Raw genomic sequence first — 17219 nt, 5'->3', positions numbered from 1 at the left:
TCATGAAGTGCAAAGCACATACGAAAGTCACTGACATTATTTCCCAAGGTAATGATTTAGCAGACCGCACAGCCAAGCTTACAGCACAGACTCCAGACATTCCAGTTAATCTGACACATACTCCAGATCCGATTACATGCATGACAGTTAAGGACCCTACTCAAGATGTCATAGATATCCAGTCACATGCTACTCCCGATGAAATCAAGAAATGGTCTGTACAAGGAGGGGTCCAGACAGATCAAGGATGGTTAACGAAGGGTAGAGCCACATGGTTTCTCCCCGATTCTATGGTTCAAGTCATTATCAATACCGCACATAGTCCAGCACATTTAGGAGAAAAAGCTATGTTAGACAGTATCCAGAACATTTGGTTCAACAAGCATTTACGAGCTGCAGCCAAGCAGAAAGTCCGTACCTGTATGATATGTTGTCAGTTTAATCCAGGTAAAAGTGTCCCGGTGGAACAAGGTGGTTTCCAGCCCCCTGACCACCCTTTTGAGGTCCTCCAGATGGATTATATTCAAATGGAGCGATGTCGAGGTTTCAAGTATGTTCTTGTAGTTGTATGCGCCTTGTCCAGGTGGACAGAAGCATATCCAGTCCCAGATTACACAGCCGCGACCACTGCCAAGCAGTTGGTTCGTGAATTCTTCCCTAGATATGGACTCCCTAGAGTCGTATATTCTGATAACGGCCAGCCATTCTCATCTGAACTCATGAAACACGTTTCCCTTTTGTTAGGGTACCAGTGGAAGTTCCATTGTGTACGCCATCCAGAAGCAGCTGGACTAGTCGAAAGGCATAATCAGACTCTGAAAATCCGTATAGCAAAAGTCTGTAAAGACAAGGGTGTGGACTGGTTAGTAGCTTTGCCAGTCGCTCTGTTTTACATGCGTATGGTCGCACATTCCAGATCAGGTCTGTCCCCGTATGAGGTCGTTTTCGGCCGCCCCCCTAATATGTGGGGTACTCCTAGACCCCGAAGTATTACCGATGTTTCATGTAATATGCTGACAGATTACCTAGCTTCCTTGATGTCTGCCCTCAACTCATGTCGTTCACAGGTTGCCGCCGCATTTCCAGACAATACCGAGGTGGCACCGCACGAGGTCGTTCCAGGCTCCCTTGTGATGATCAGAAATTTCGACAGATCAAGTCCGCTGGAACCACGTTGGAAGGAGCCACGTCAGGTCCTCTTGACCACCCGAACTGCCGTCAAGTTGGAAGGCAGGAAGGGGTGGGTCCACCTTTCTCATGTAAAACTTTTCAATCCATTGAAATCAGTCTTCAAAAACATTTCTAAGAACATTTCCCAGGATTCGAAGGATTGCCAGAACATTGTTTTAAAGGACTGTCCCGCACAAGACATTATTACAACCCCTCCCTTGTTAGAGAAAACTCCGCAACAGGAGTATAAGTTAAAGCTCAGGTCTAATAAGTCAGCCAGTTTGATTGTATAAGTCCTCCCCTAGGTGAAACGGTTAGACTGTTTCTGACATGTATAAAATAGACCCCCATAGTGAGAGAGTCAGTCAAAGCTCAATCAAATGTATCGTTTTTCTGAGTTTCGTATTATTTCTCAGCATAATGATTTCCTGCACTAGTTACGCACTTTTCCTGTGTTTTTCAGTTCCTCATGTAAATATGTCTGCTCATGCTACAGTAGAGCACACGTTTAGTGATCTGCCTCCTCACGAATATTCATACCGCCTCGCCATGCGTAATAACACATTTATCCGTATGTTACATTATTCACACCAGACCAGCAATGCCACTAATTGTTGGGTGTGTGGTCGACTCCCCCCTTTCCAGACACCGAAGGGAGTTCTGCCACTCTTTCCTTATCCATTCTCACACAATGGTTCGTGTGGAGCATGGTCCACGTTAACGTCATCCTCAACAGATATGTCTTTTCTCAACAGTACATGTTTCCCAGACAAGCAAGGTCTCCCCCACAGAACAGGTTTAGATTTAGAAAATGAAGTATATAATTTAGGAAATTATTCGTCGAATTTCATGGTTCTGAATGTTCAGTCTGATACTACTCCAGACTTACCTGCTATTTCAGTACTACCAGTCAAAGGCGAATTATGTGTCCGTAGTTATGGTTCTGTACATATAGGTCATAGTGAATGTACTACTGTTATCCAGTATAGTGACAGTGGGAAATCTATTTTCAAAGCTTCACGTCATTCTTATTTTATTTGTGGTCAAACTGCATATGTCCGTCTGCCCCTCGATTGGGAGGGAACCTGTTACATTGCATTCCTACTGCCACCTGTTTTCCTAGCCCCACCTGACTATCATAGGAATTCTTTCTTAGTACACACTAGACACAAGAGAAATCTCCCGATTGTCGATTATACTGAAACTGCTGCAGAGCAATTCATTGATATTGATAAAGGTGTTTTCCCTTATTTAGGCACAGTTGTAAATAGTAAGCTAATCCGTAGGTTAACAAGAACCCTTGAAGCAGTAGTAGATGAGACTGCCTCCGCTCTAGGTAACTTAACTGAAGAGCAATCCTTTATGAGAATTGTCGTTTTACAGAATCGTCTCGTCCTTGACGTCATACTGGCCGATAGGGGCGGGGCCTGTAGAGTTCTCGGATCCAGTTGTTGTATTTTCATTCCAAATAACGCGCCGTCTGTTTATTCAGCTATAACCAGACTCCATAAAATTGCCCATCTGTTACACCAAGATCCAGGCACCTGGACATGGTCCGGTTGGTTCTGGAATATAATTTCCGCATGGGGTTGGAAAGTCCTGTCCTTTTTAGGTATTGCAGTAGCGATCATATTTAGCTGCTGCCTCTGTATACAATGTGGCCCTGCGATTTGCAGCATGTGTGCTACCTCTTGTATTCCCAGTCCCAAGCCCTGTTCTAAATCCCGTTCCAAGACAATTCGAGACGAGCAAATGGTACTGTATGAAATGATAGACGGTATCATGAATATTGATGTTTCCTGATGGAAACGTAGTGACAAGGAGGGAATGTGGAAAAGTAAATTTTGCCATGTTCTGTGTCCCTACGCCTCATCCATCATATGTTATGTGTGCATGACCAATATGCATATGTTATTCCCCATTTCTGATTAAAGACGCAATTATAGTTGTGTCCACCTCTGGTATGTTATTTTCCAGTCCTCGTGAATACTACGAATATCAGGCCTATGTAAGTAATGTTGCCACGTTTCTCAGTGTGCACGTTATTCAATTATAAAGTCCCCGTTTCCAGGCCTCACAAGGGCCCGGACCACAGATTCAGCTCCTGTCTCCTGAAAGCCTCGCTGAGGAGCGATACAGCCCCCACCTGTATCCTCGACCCTTCACTTACTTCTTGCCTTGCAGTGCCCGGTGCACCCCGGCTCTGCCTCTGAGTCTGCCAAAAGTATGTTATAGTTCCAGCTATCAGTTCAGTCCTCCTCCTCTGCATTCCTAAGCTACTGAACTGCATCAATAGTTTCCGTCATTGTCCAGCCTTCTCGTCTCCATGTTAGAGAAATACTGTATTTAATGGTCATTTAGTATTCTTCATCACGCACTACATGTAGAATAATGCATGGTCCAGTCTTAGAGTCAGGTTAGCCTCTCCCCTCATGACTTCTAGTTTATATCAACATGTTCCCTAAACAGTAGATACCAGATAGGGTTTAGGTACATGTCGCTCCGACCCTCCAGACTCTAGTCTCTGCTCCTAGCACAGAGTTCGTAGCCCCCAGCTTCTCCTAGTAACACGTCATTGCTAGTTTTCGCGCACCATTAGGTTAGAGGTCCCGGCTCCTTAGGTAGCCCCCTCCAAAGTTTCCGCCCATTCATGACATATTCTGTTACGTTTGCACCACATGTCTATGTATACGCCCAGTTACACCTCTTATTTCTCTTATCTCTCGCGACTGCTACGCGTCACGCCTTCTACTCCACCTACTGTTACGCCTACTGCAATGTAATGCTATGTGTTTGCGCTATGTATATAAGTCAATGTTTTGTTATTAAATGTTAGCGCGCTCATCCCAGACCCAGCCCCGGCAGCTGCCAGGCCTTATTGTCCTATTCCCATGCAGGTTGTCCTGATCCTGTCCTTATGCTGTAATAAACCTGCAGAAACTCCTACTACCTCGAATCTTGACTCTTATTTATTGAGCTATCCGTTATGCTATAAGTCTAGTCAAAAATAGGGTATTATTTATTTATTTACCACAATGTCACTGCATGTTATTGAGCCCAAGTAGCTCGCCGTGATCGTATAGTGGATAGTACTCTGCGTTGTGGCCGCAGCAACCTCGGTACGAATCCGAGACACGGCATTGTGGTTGGCAATGTAACGGCAGTTGGGTTTTTCTTTTACAGAATTACCAAATGTACCAGTTGTTTTTGTAAAATGTCTATTAAAAACAGATCCTTTAAAATATTTAAACGATCTAACGACAAATTATTTAAACACACGTGATTATAAGATGTAGCTATATTGTACCTACTGACATAAATTATCGTTCTTGAACCTATTTGCGGTGGGGGGAATGGAGCTCTCCCCCATGCCAATCAGAATGCAGATGAATGCAGTTGCAGTTGAGTGACCTGTGTTGTGGCTGTCTAGAGGGAATGCACAAATGTAGCTGTCTCGCAGCCCAATCCAGACGTCAAATGGAGACAGGTTTTCAGGCAAATAGAGCAGTAAGTGCAGAGAAATGCTCACTCTCTAAAAATGGCATTTATAAAATCGTAAAGTTAAATCCAACCTCACCAGTAAATAGGATTTATCAATAAATAAATAAAGCTTCTCCTCTCTGATATGGAATTACCCCCCAAAAAGTATAAGGGAATACCCAATGCTAACCTATGTGAGGGGTAGACCTCACTGTAGTGAAAAATGTAATAGACTGCTTGGTACTACCAGGACATGCAAACTACCACAGTACATGTCTTACCTTTTACTTACATAGCATGATGCCCCTAGGACTACCTAGGGCCTACCTTTTGGTTAATTATATGTAATAAAATTGGAGTTTAAGGCTTGGCAAGTAGTTTTAAATGGCAAGTCGAAGTGGCAGTACACTGCAGCACAGGCACTGCAGTAGCAGGCTTGAGACAGGTTTGAAATGCTACTTCTTTGGGCGGCACAATCAGTCCCTGGGTATATGGTATACCACTTTACAAGGGGATTACAAGTCAATTAAATCTGTCAGTCAGGTATACTCCAATTACACACATGATTAGGGAAGAAGCATGTGCACTTCAGCACTGATTAGTAGCGATAAAGTGATCAGAGTCGTAAGGCCGACAAAAAGATACAGCAAAATGTGTAGGTGAAAAGCAATAAGGTAGGGTTGAGGCCATCTTAAGAATGCAAGGTCTAACAAAAACAAACTAAGGATAACATGAGTAAAACATCAGGTTTCTCTATGGCATTTGGTGAGACAAGTGTGCCTTCTTTTATCTTCCATAAATGCAATCTTTCCCTGACCCCTTTATTATATAGCTCTTCAAGTAAAAAAGATAAAGCACTTACAAAGGAGCCTCAAATACTCAAAGATGGTAGACTTCTGTAATATGGGCCATAGACTAAAAGCAGCACAAAAACAGAGTGCAATAGGGTCCCAAAAACTTGAGTGCCACATGAGAGTATGCATGAAAGCCTATCCTTTTCCAAACTAGAGATATACTCATGCAATTTTTGTTTTTAGGAGAGAATGTGCCTGCTGAAAAAAACATTATTTTAAAAAAGTGCATTGCAGAATATCAGGAATTTGCTGTGGGACACCTTGAAAACTTTCATACAGATTATTTGCACAAAACTTACAGTCAGTTGTTGTGGCTGAGTGGTTAAGGCGATGGACTAGAAATCCATTGGGGTCCCCCTGCGCAGGTTCAAATCCTGCCAACAACGAGAAACTTTTTAACATCGGCTACAATTTCAGAAGTTAACCTTTTGAATTTCTTCCATGTCAGTTTTATAAATAGGTGGCTTATTTTGGGGTCACTATTGCCCTTTCACATATTCATTATCGCTACCCCTTTCATATCTTTGCTATAACTCTCGTCCTACATTAGCGCTGGTGCAAACACTTCAAATTATTATACCCTGGCTCTCTCAGTCATACCATTCATGCACTTGAAACTTACTTTACCAATAAAAGAAGCAAATAGAAAAATAAAACAAAAGTGCTTGCTGGATTAGGCAAACACACTTCATAAAACTGCATTTTCTTTTCTATTCTCTAGGGGTGGGCGTAGTTCGCGAAGTAGTGCTACGCGAAGCTACGCGAAGTGAACTTCGCACTACGCGAACTTCACGTAGCACTACGCGAGCTGCGTAGTAGCATGTTCGCACTGTGCAAGATGTGTTTTCAATGATTGCACAGTGCGAACAAGCATCCGGCACTGTGCAAGCATTGAAAACGGCATCTTGCACAGTGCGAGCTGTAGTTTTCTGCTGCTCGAGGAGATTATTACTCGAGCGGCAGCTTTCTCAACGCGAACAGGTAGTTTCTCATTGAGAGCGGTCGCGAGCATGCGCAACCACTCACAATGAAAAACCTGACCTCCTCGCGTTGAGCGTTGCTTGCTCGTGGTCGCGAACATGACGTTCAGGACCGCGAACAAGCAAGAATCTCGCCGGGATGTCATTTTGCTTGCTCGTGGTCGCGAACATGACGTTCAGGTCCGCGAACAAGCAAAAAATGAGCGCTGCACTACGCTACGCTGCACTACGCATGTTTGCACTGTACTACGTGCCGCTCGCGTAGTGCGAAGTTGCAAAAACTTCGCAAACTCCGCGAGCGGAGCGTAGTGCTTCGCCCAGGCCTACTATTCTCCCCGTGTTACAAGCTTAACGGCTCCCTGTGTAATTTCTCTTAGCCTGCTGTCCCAGGAAGAGAATTTTATCTACAGGCTCTTTCCGTGTTTTTTTCCTAGTCTTTCTTTCCTTTTTCTTAGATTTGTAACTGTTCCTTTACGTGCTCTATTTAGGCGCCATTAATCTCATTTGAGCTCCTTGTACCTGCTGCTGTTTTCTCCACACCTCATACTGCCTTTTCCCTCTTTCTCTCTTTCTCTGAGGTTGGTGGCTACTTTCCAAAGCGTCTGATGCCCCAATGTTCCTTCATCTCGTTGTCAGACGTGAATTGGAAAAGCAACCAAATTAACAAGCCCTTACCACTCATACATGGCAGAGGTTTATACTTTAATTGAGCTAAGAAAAGCGTGTTGTGGGGCCCCTACGAGCCTTGGTGCTTGCTTCATCATAATTAGGCACGCAGTCATTAGCCACAGCTCTGATCATGGGTCACTGAGGTCAGTTTCAATAATTCCTCAAAAACCTAACCATGCAGTCCCCCCTAACTGTGTAGTTATCTTGCTTTACTGCTGTTTGTGTGATTAGCTGGGAGGAGCTCACGGCAGCATCCTCCCTATAAAAGTGTAGATAGACCGCTCCTTAACTTTTTCTTGCTTCACATACAGATGGCTTGAGGAGGTACAGGGGAGATGCAGGTCTAATAGACAGAATAGAAGATCTGCGCCAGGTGTGTTTCTCTGCATTGGTATCCCATCACAGGCCCACAAGTGTATGTGTGATCTTTGACTCCTGGCAGTTCACAAGCAGGCAACCAGGAAACAGTTTCAGCCTATCAACCACTGAGGAGACAAAGCCTTTGTATAAGGAATGAGGAAGCAATGAACACATTCAGCCTATCACAGGAGTTCCCTGAGTGTACCGAATTATAAATTCTCCATGTCACTGTATGTTATTGAGCCCAAGTAGCTCGCCGTGATCGTGTAGTGGTTAGTACTCTGCGTTGTGGCTGCAGCAACCTCGGTTCGAATCCGAGTCACGGCATTGTGGTTGGCAATGTCACGGCAGTTGGGTTTTTCTTTTACAGAATTACCAAATGTACCAGTTGTTTTTGTAAAATGTCTATTAAAAACAGATCCTTTAAAATATTTAAACGATCTAACGACAAATTATTTAAACACACATGATTATAAGATGTAGCTATATTGTACCTACTGACATAAATTATCGTTCTTGAACCTATTTGCGGTGGGGGAATGGAGCTCTCCCCCATGCCAATCAGAATGCAGATGAATGCAGTTGCAGTTGAGTGACCTGTATTGTGGCTGTCTAGAGGGAATGCACAAATGTAGCTGTCTCGCAGCCCAATCCAGACGTCAATTGGAGACAGGTTTTCAGGCAAATAGAGCAGTAAGTGCAGAGAAATGCTCACTCTCTAAAAATGGCATTTATAAAGTAGTAAAGTTAAATCCAACCTCACCAGTAAATAGGATTTATCAATAAATAAATAAAGCTTCTCCTCTCTGATATGGAATTACCCCCCAAAAAGTATAAGGGAATACCCAATGCTAACCTACGAGAGGGGCAGACCTCACAGTAGTGAAAAATGTAATATACTGTTTTGTACTACCAGGACATGCAAACTACCACAGTACATGTCTTACCTTTTACTTACATAGCATGATGCCCCTAGGACTACCTAGGGCTTACCTTTTGGTTAATTATATGTAATAAAATTGGAGTTTAAGGCTTGGCAAGTAGTTTTAAATGGCAAGTCGAAGTGGCAGTACACTGCAGCACAGGCACTGCAGTAGCAGGCTTGAGACAGGTTTGAAATGATACTTTTTTGGGCGGCACAATCAGTTCCTGAGTATATGGTATACCACTTTACAAGGGGCTTTCAAGTCAATGAAATCTGTCAGTCAGGTATACTCCAATTACACACATGATTAGGGAAGAAGCACGTTCACTTCAGCACTGATTAGTAGCAATAAAGTGATCAGAGTCCTAAGGCCAACAAAAAGATACAGCAAAATGCGTAGGTGAAAAGCAATAAGGTAGGGTTGAGGCCACCTTAAGAATGCAAGGTCTAACAAAAACAAACTAAGGATAACATGAGTAAAACATCAGGTTTCTCTACGGCATTTGGTGAGACAAGTGTGCCTTCTTTTATCTTCCATAAATGCAATCTTTCCCTGACCCCTTTATTATATAGCTCTTCAAGTAAAAAAGATAAAGCACTTACAAAGGAGCCTCAAATACTCAAAGATGGTAGACTTCTGTAATATGGGCCATAGACTAAAAGCAGCACGAAAACAGAGTGCAATAGGGTCCCAAAAACTTGAGTGCCACATGAGAACATGCATGAAAGCCTATCCTTTTCCAAACTAGAGATATACTCATGCAATTTTTGTTTTTAGGAGAGAATGTGCCTGCTGAAAAATACATTATTTTAAAAAAGTGCATTGCAGAATACCAGGAATTTGCTGTGGGACACCTTGAAAACGTTCATACAGGTTATTTGCACAAAACTTACAGTCAGTTGTTGTGGCCGAGTGGTTAAGGCGATGGACTAGAAATCCATTGGGGTCTCCCCGCGCAGGTTCGAATCCTGCCAACAACGAGAAACTTTTTAACATCGGCTACAATTTCAGAAGTTAACCTTTAGAATTTCTTCCATGTCAGTTTTATAAATAGGTGGCTTATTTTTGGTGTCACTATTGCCCTTTCACATATTTATTATCGCTACCCCTTTCATATCTTTGCTATAACTCTCGTCCTACATTAGCGCTGGTGCAAACACTTCAAATTATTATACCCTGGCTCTCTCAGTCATACCATTCATGCACTTGAAACTTACTTTACCAATAAAAGAAGCAAATAGAAAAATAAAATAAAAGTGCTTGCTGGATTAGGCAAACACACTTCATAAAACTGCATTTTCTTTTCTATTCTCCCCGTGTTACAAGCTTAACTGCTCCCTGTGTAATTTCTCTTAGCCTGCTGTCCCAGGAAGAGAATTTTATCTACAGGCTCTTTCCGTGTTTTTTTCCTAGTCTTTCTTTCCCTTTTCTTAGATTGGTAACTGTTCCTTTATGTGCTCTATTTAGGCGCCATTAATCTCATTTGAGCTCCTTGTACCTGCTGCTGTTTTCTCCACACCTCATATTGCCTTTTCCCTCTTTCTCTCTTTCTCTGAGGTTGGTGGCTACTTTCCAAAGCTTCTGATGCCCCAATGTTCCTTCATCTTGTTGTCAGACGTGAATTGGAAAAGCAACCAAATTAACAAGCCTTTACCACTCATACATGGCAGAGGTTTATACTTTAATTCAATGAGCTAAGAAAAGCGTGTTGTGGGGCCCCTACGAGCCATGGTGCTTGCTTCATCATAATTGGGCGCGCAGTCATTAGCCACAGCTCTGATCATGGGTCACTGAGGTCAGTTTCAATAATTCCTCAAAAACCTAACCATGCAGTCCCCCCTAACTGTATAGTTATCTTGCTTTACTGCTGTTTGTGTGATTAGCTGGGAGGAGCTCACGGCAGCATCCTCCCTATAAAAGTATAGATGGACCGCTCCTTAACTTTTTCTTGCTTCACATACAGATGGCTTGAGGAGGTACAGGGGAGATGCAGGTCTAATAGACAGAATAGAAGATCTGCGCCAGGTGTGTTTCTCTGCATTGGTGTCCCATCACAGGCCAACAAGTGTATGTGTGATCTTTGACTTCTGGCAGTTCACAAGCAGGCAACCAGGAAACGGTTTCAGCCTATCAACCACTGAGGAGACAAAGCCTTTGTATAAGGAATGAGGAAGCAATGAACACATTCAGCCTATCACTGGAGTTCCCTGAGTGTTTCGAATTATAAATTCTCCATGTCACTGTATGTTATTGAGCACAAGTAGCTTGCCGTGATCGTATAGAGGTTAGTACTCTGCGTTGTGGCCGCAGCAACCTCGGTTCGAATCCGAGTCACGGCATTGTGGTTGGCAATGTCACGGCAGTTGGGTTTTTCTTTTACAGAATTACCAAATGTACCAGTTGTTTTTGTAAAATGTCTATTAAAAACAGATCCTTTAAAATATTTAAACGATTTAACGACAAATTATTTAAACACACATGATTATAAGATGTAGCCTTATTTTTGTTTTTAGGAGAGAATGTGCCTGCTGAAAAAAACATTATTTTTAAAAAGTGCATTGCAGGATATCAGGAATTTGCTGTGGCACACCTTGAAAACATTCATGCAGATTATTTGCACAAAACTTACAGTCAGTTGTTGTGGCCGAGTGGTTAAGGCAATGGACTAGAAATCCATTGGGGTCTCCCCGCGCAGGTTCGAATTCTGCCAACAACGAGAAACTTTTTAACATCGGCTACAATTTCAGAAGTTAACCTTTAGAATTTCTTCCATGTCAGTTTTATAAATAGGTGGCTTATTTTGGTGTCACTATTGCCCTTTCACATATTTATTATCGCTACCCCTTTCATATCTTTGCTATAACTCTCGTCCTACATTAGCGCTGGTGCAAACACTTCAAATTATTATGCCCTGGCTCTCTCAGTCATACCATTCATGCACTTGAAACTTACTTTACCAATAAAAGAAGCAAATAGAAAAATAAAACAAAAGTGCTTGCTGGATTAGGCAAACACACTTCATAAAACTGCATTTTCTTTTCTATTCTCCCCGTGTTACAAGCTTAACTGCTCCCTGTGTAATTTCTCTTAGCCTGCTGTCCCAGGAAGAGAATTTTATCTACAGGCTCTTTCCGTGTTTTTTTCCTAGTCTTTCTTTCCCTTTTCTTAGATTTGTAACTGTTCCTTTACGTGCTCTATTTAGGCGCCATTAATCTCATTTGAGCTCCTTGTACCTGCTGCTGTTTTCTCCACACCTCATACTGCCTTTTCCCTCTTTCTCTCTTTCTCTGAGGTTGGTGGCTACTTTCCAAAGCTTCTGATGCCCCAATGTTCCTTCATCTTGTTGTCAGACGTGAATTGGAAAAGCAACCAAATTAACAAGCCTTTACCACTCATACATGGCAGAGGTTTATACTTTAATTCAATGAGCTAAGAAAAGCGTGTTGTGGGGCCCCTACGAGCAATGGTGCTTGCTTCATCATAATTGGGCACGCAGTCATTAGCCACAGCTCTGATCATGGGTCACTGAGGTCAGTTTCAATAATTCCTCAAAAACCTATCCATGCAGTCCCCCCTAACTGTGTAGTTATCTTGCTTTACTGCTGTTTGTGTGATTAGCTGGGAGGAGCTCACGGCAGCATCCTCCCTATAAAAGTATAGATGGACCGCTCCTTAACTTTTTCTTGCTTCACATACAGATGGCTTGAGGAGGTACAGGGGAGATGCAGGTCTAATAGACAGAATAGAAGATCTGCGCCAGGTGTGTTTCTCTGCATTGGTGTCCCATCACAGGCCAACAAGTGTATGTGTGATCTTTGACTTCTGGCAGTTCACAAGCAGGCAACCAGGAAACGGTTTCAGCCTATCAACCACTGAGGAGACAAAGCCTTTGTATAAGGAATGAGGAAGCAATGAACACATTCAGTCTATCACTGGAGTTCCCTGAGTGTTTCGAATTATAAATTCTCCATGTCACTGTATGTTATTGAGCCCAAGTAGCTCGCCGTGATCGTATAGTGGTTAGTACTCTGCGTTGTGGCTGCAGCAACCTCGGTTCGAATCCGAGTCACGGCATTGTGGTTGGCAATGTCACGGCAGTTGGGTTTTTCTTTTACAGAATTACCAAATGTACCAGTTGTTTTTGTAAAATGTCTATTAAAAACAGATCCTTTAAAATATTTAAACGATTTAACGACAAATTATTTAAACACACATGATTATAAGATGTAGCCTTATTTTTGTTTTTAGGAGAGAATGTGCCTGCTGAAAAAAACATTATTTTTAAAAAGTGCATTGCAGAATATCAGGAATTTGCTGTGGCACACCTTGAAAACTTTCATGCAGATTATTTGCACAAAACTCACAGTCAGTTGTTGTGGCCGAGTGGTTAAGGCGATGGACTAGAAATCCATTCGGGTCTCCCCGCGCAGGTTCGAATCCTGCCGACAACGAGAAACTTTTTAACATCGGCTACAATTTCAGAAGCTAACCTTTAGAATTTCTTCCATGTCAGTTTTATAAATAGGTGGCTTATTTTGGTGTCACTATTGCCCGTTTACATATTTATTATCGCTACCCCTTTCATATCTTTGCTATAACTCTCGTCCTACATTAGCGCTGGTGCAAACACTTCAAATTATTATACCCTGGCTCTCTCAGTCATACCATTCATGCACTTGAAACTTACTTTACCAATAAAAGAAGCAAATAGAAAAATAAAACAAAAGTGCTTGCTGGATTAGGCAACACACTTCATAAAACTGCATTTTCTTTTCTATTCTCCCCGTGTTACAAGCTTAACTGCTCCCTGTGTAATTTCTCTTAGCCTGCTGTCCCAGGAAGAGAATTTTATCTACAGGCTCTTTCCGTGTTTTTTTCCTAGTCTTTCTTTCCTTTTTCTTAGATTTGTAACTGTTCCTTTACGTGCTCTATTTAGGTGCCATTAATCTCATTTGAGCTCCTTGTACCTGCTGCTGTTTTCTCCACACCTCATACTGCCTTTTCCCTCTTTCTCTCTTTCTCTGAGGTTGGTGGCTACTTTCCAAAGCTTCTGATGCCCCAATGTTCCTTCATCTTGTTGTCAGACGTGAATTGGAAAAGCAACCAAATTAACAAGCCTTTACCACTCATATATGGCAGAGGTTTATACTTTAATTGAGCTAAGAAAAGCGTGTTGTGGGGCCCCTACGAGCCATGGTGCTTGCTTCATCATAATTAGGCATGCAGTCATTAGCCACAGCTCTGATCATGGGTCACTGAGGTCAGTTTCAATAATTCCTCAAAAACCTAACCATGCAGTCCCCCCTAACTGTGTAGTTATCTTGCTTTACTGCTGTTTGTGTGATTAGCTGGGAGGAGCTCATGGCAGCATCCTCCCTATAAAAGTGTAGATGGACCGCTCCTTAACTCTTTCTTGCTTCACATACAGATGGCTTGAGGAGGTACAGGGGAGATGCAGGTCTACTAGACAGTATAGAAGATCTGCGCCAGGTGTGTTTCTCTGCATTGGTATCCCATCACAGGCCCACAAGTGTATGTGTGATCTTTGACTCCTGGCAGTTCACAAGCAGGCGGCCAGGAAACAGTTTCAGCCTATCAACCACTGAGGAGACAAAGCCTTTGTATAAGGAATGAGGAAGCAATTAACACATTCAGCCTATCACAGGAGTTCCCTGAGTGTACCGAATTATAAATTCTCCATGTCACTGTATGTTATCGAGCCCAAGTAGCTCGCCGTGATCGTATAGTGGTTAGTACTCTGCGTTGTGGCCGCAGCAACCTCGGTTCGAATCCGAGTCACGGCATTGTGGTTGGCAATGTCACGGCAGTTGGGTTTTTCTTTTGCAGAATTACAAAATGTACCAGTTGTTTTTGTAAAATGTCTATTAAAAACAGATCCTTTAAAATATTTAAACGATCTAACGACAAATTATTTTAACACACATGATTATAAGATGTAGCTATATTGTACCTACTGACATAAATTATCGTTCTTGAACCTATTTGCGGTGGGGGAATGGAGCTCTCCCCCATGCCAATCAGAATGCAGATGAATGCAGTTGCAGTTGAGTGACCTGTATTGTGGCTGTCTAGAGGGAATGCACAAATGTAGCTGTCTCGCAGCCCAATCCAGACGTCAATTGGAGACAGGTTTTCAGGCAAATAGAGCAGTAAGTGCAGAGAAATGCTCACTCTCAAAAAATGGCATTTATAAAGTAGTAAAGTTAAATCCAACCTCACCAGTAAATAGGATTTATCAATAAATAAATAAAGCTTCTCCTCTCTGATATGGAATTACCCCCCAAAAAGTATAAGGGAATACCCAATGCTAACCTACGAGAGGGGCAGACCTCACAGTAGTGAAAAATGTAATAGACTGTTTTGTACTACCAGGACATGCAAACTACCACATTACATGTCTTACCTTTTACTTACATAGCATGATGCCCCTAGGACTACCTAGGGCCTACCTTTTGGTTAATTATATGTAATAAAATTGGAGTTTAAGGCTTGGCAAGTAGTTTTAAATGGCAAGTCGAAGTGGCAGTACACTGCAGCACAGGCACTGCAGTAGCAGGCTTGAGACAGGTTTGAAATGATACTTTTTTGGGCGGCACAATCCGTTCCTGGGTATATGGTATACCACTTTACAAGGGGCTTTCAAGTCAATGAAATCTGTCAGTCAGGTATACTCCAATTACACACATGATTAGGGAAGAAGCACGTTCACTTCAGCACTGATTAGTAGCAATAAAGTGATCAGAGTCCTAAGGCCAACAAAAAGATACAGCAAAATGCGTAGGTGAAAAGCAATAAGGTAGGGTTGAGGCCACCTTAAGAATGCAAGGTCTAACAAATACAAACTAAGGATAACATGAGTAAAACATCAGGTTTCTCTACGGCATTTGGTGAGACAAGTGTGCCTTCTTTTATCTTCCATAAATGCAATCTTTCCCTGACCCCTTTATTATATAGCTCTTCAAGTAAAAAAGATAAAGCACTTACAAAGGAGCCTCAAATACTCAAAGATGGTAGACTTCTGTAATATGGGCCATAGACTAAAAGCAGCACGAAAACAGAGTGCAATAGGGTCCCAAAAACTTGAGTGCCACATGAGAGTATGCATGAAAGCCTATCCTTTTCCAAACTAGAGATATACTCATGCAATTTTTGTTTTTAGGAGAGAATGTGCCTGCTGAAAAATACATTATTTTAAAAAAGTGCATTGCAGAATACCAGGAATTTGCTGTGGGACACCTTGAAAACTTTCATACAGATTATTTGCACAAAACTTACAGTCAGTTGTTGTGGCCGAGTGGTTAAGGCGATGGACTAGAAATCCATTGGGGTCTCCCCGCGCAGGTTCGAATCCTGCCAACAACGAGAAACTTTTTAACATCGGCTACAATTTCAGAAGTTAACCTTTAGAATTTCTTCCATGTCAGTTTTATAAATAGGTGGCTTATTTTTGGTGTCACTATTGCCCTTTCACATATTTATTATCGCTACCCCTTTCATATCTTTGCTATAACTCTCGTCCTACATTAGCGCTGGTGCAAACACTTCAAATTATTATACCCTGGCTCTCTCAGTCATACCATTCATGCACTTGAAACTTACTTTACCAATAAAAGAAGCAAATAGAAAAATAAAATAAAAGTGCTTGCTGGATTAGGCAAACACACTTCATAAAACTGCATTTTCTTTTCTATTCTCCCCGTGTTACAAGCTTAACTGCTCCCTGTGTAATTTCTCTTAGCCTGCTGTCCCAGGAAGAGAATTTTATCTACAGGCTCTTTCCGTGTTTTTTTCCTAGTCTTTCTTTCCCTTTTCTTAGATTTGTAACTGTTCCTTTATGTGCTCTATTTAGGCGCCATTAATCTCATTTGAGCTCCTTGTACCTGCTGCTGTTTTCTCCACACCTCATACTGCCTTTTCCCTCTTTCTCTCTTTCTCTGAGGTTGGTGGCTACTTTCCAAAGCTTCTGATGCCCCAATGTTCCTTCATCTTGTTGTCAGACGTGAATTGGAAAAGCAACCAAATTAACAAGCCTTTACCACTCATACATGGCAGAGGTTTATACTTTAATTCAATGAGCTAAGAAAAGCGTGTTGTGGGGCCCCTACGAGCCATGGTGCTTGCTTCATCATAATTGGGCGCGCAGTCATTAGCCACAGCTCTGATCATGGGTCACTGAGGTCAGTTTCAATAATTCCTCAAAAACCTAACCATGCAGTCCCCCCTAACTGTATAGTTATCTTGCTTTACTGCTGTTTGTGTGATTAGCTGGGAGGAGCTCACGGCAGCATCCTCCCTATAAAAGTATAGATGGACCGCTCCTTAACTTTTTCTTGCTTCACATACAGATGGCTTCAGGAGGTACAGGGGAGATGCAGGTCTAATAGACAGAATAGAAGATCTGCGCCAGGTGTGTTTCTCTGCATTGGTGTCCCATCACAGGCCAACAAGTGTATGTGTGATCTTTGACTTCTGGCAGTTCACAAGCAGGCAACCAGGAAACGGTTTCAGCCTATCAACCACTGAGGAGACAAAGCCTTTGTATAAGGAATGAGGAAGCAATGAACACATTCAGCCTATCACTGGAGTTCCCTGAGTGTTTCGAATTATAAATTCTCCATGTCACTGTATGTTATTGAGCCCAAGTAGCTCGCCGTGATCGTATAGTGGTTAGTACTCTGCGTTGTGGCTGCAGCAACCTCGGTTCGAATCCGAGTCACGGCATTGTGGTTGGCAATGTCACGGCAGTTGGGTTTTTCTTT

The 17219-nt window shown here is 42.4% G+C and overlaps 8 non-coding genes across 8 annotated transcripts; all 8 read left to right on the top strand.

Annotated features, from left to right (window-relative positions):
* Positions 1–5808: 5808 nt before the first annotated feature.
* Positions 5809–5890, top strand: TRNAS-AGA (transfer RNA serine (anticodon AGA)). Its single transcript has one exon. It is a non-coding gene; the product is annotated as a tRNA-Ser (tRNA).
* Positions 5891–9337: 3447 nt separating this feature from the next.
* Positions 9338–9419, top strand: TRNAS-AGA (transfer RNA serine (anticodon AGA)). The gene has a single exon. It is a non-coding gene; the product is annotated as a tRNA-Ser (tRNA).
* A 1654-nt stretch (positions 9420–11073) lies between these two features.
* On the top strand, positions 11074–11155 carry TRNAS-AGA (transfer RNA serine (anticodon AGA)). Its single transcript has one exon. It is a non-coding gene; the product is annotated as a tRNA-Ser (tRNA).
* Positions 11156–12441: 1286 nt separating this feature from the next.
* On the top strand, positions 12442–12513 carry TRNAH-GUG (transfer RNA histidin (anticodon GUG)). The gene has a single exon. It is a non-coding gene; the product is annotated as a tRNA-His (tRNA).
* A 295-nt stretch (positions 12514–12808) lies between these two features.
* Positions 12809–12890, top strand: TRNAS-AGA (transfer RNA serine (anticodon AGA)). The gene has a single exon. It is a non-coding gene; the product is annotated as a tRNA-Ser (tRNA).
* A 1281-nt stretch (positions 12891–14171) lies between these two features.
* Positions 14172–14243, top strand: TRNAH-GUG (transfer RNA histidin (anticodon GUG)). Its single transcript has one exon. It is a non-coding gene; the product is annotated as a tRNA-His (tRNA).
* Positions 14244–15740: 1497 nt separating this feature from the next.
* TRNAS-AGA (transfer RNA serine (anticodon AGA)) lies at positions 15741–15822 on the top strand. The gene has a single exon. It is a non-coding gene; the product is annotated as a tRNA-Ser (tRNA).
* A 1287-nt stretch (positions 15823–17109) lies between these two features.
* TRNAH-GUG (transfer RNA histidin (anticodon GUG)) lies at positions 17110–17181 on the top strand. Its single transcript has one exon. It is a non-coding gene; the product is annotated as a tRNA-His (tRNA).
* The last annotated feature ends 38 nt before the right edge of the window (positions 17182–17219 follow it).

This window comes from Lissotriton helveticus, chromosome 12, assembly GCF_964261635.1.
Source record: "Lissotriton helveticus chromosome 12, aLisHel1.1, whole genome shotgun sequence".
NCBI classification, from domain to species: Eukaryota; Metazoa; Chordata; class Amphibia; order Caudata; family Salamandridae; genus Lissotriton; species Lissotriton helveticus.
The sequence above is the reverse complement of the archived record's forward strand: the minus strand, read 5'-3'. Positions and strand labels throughout refer to the sequence as shown.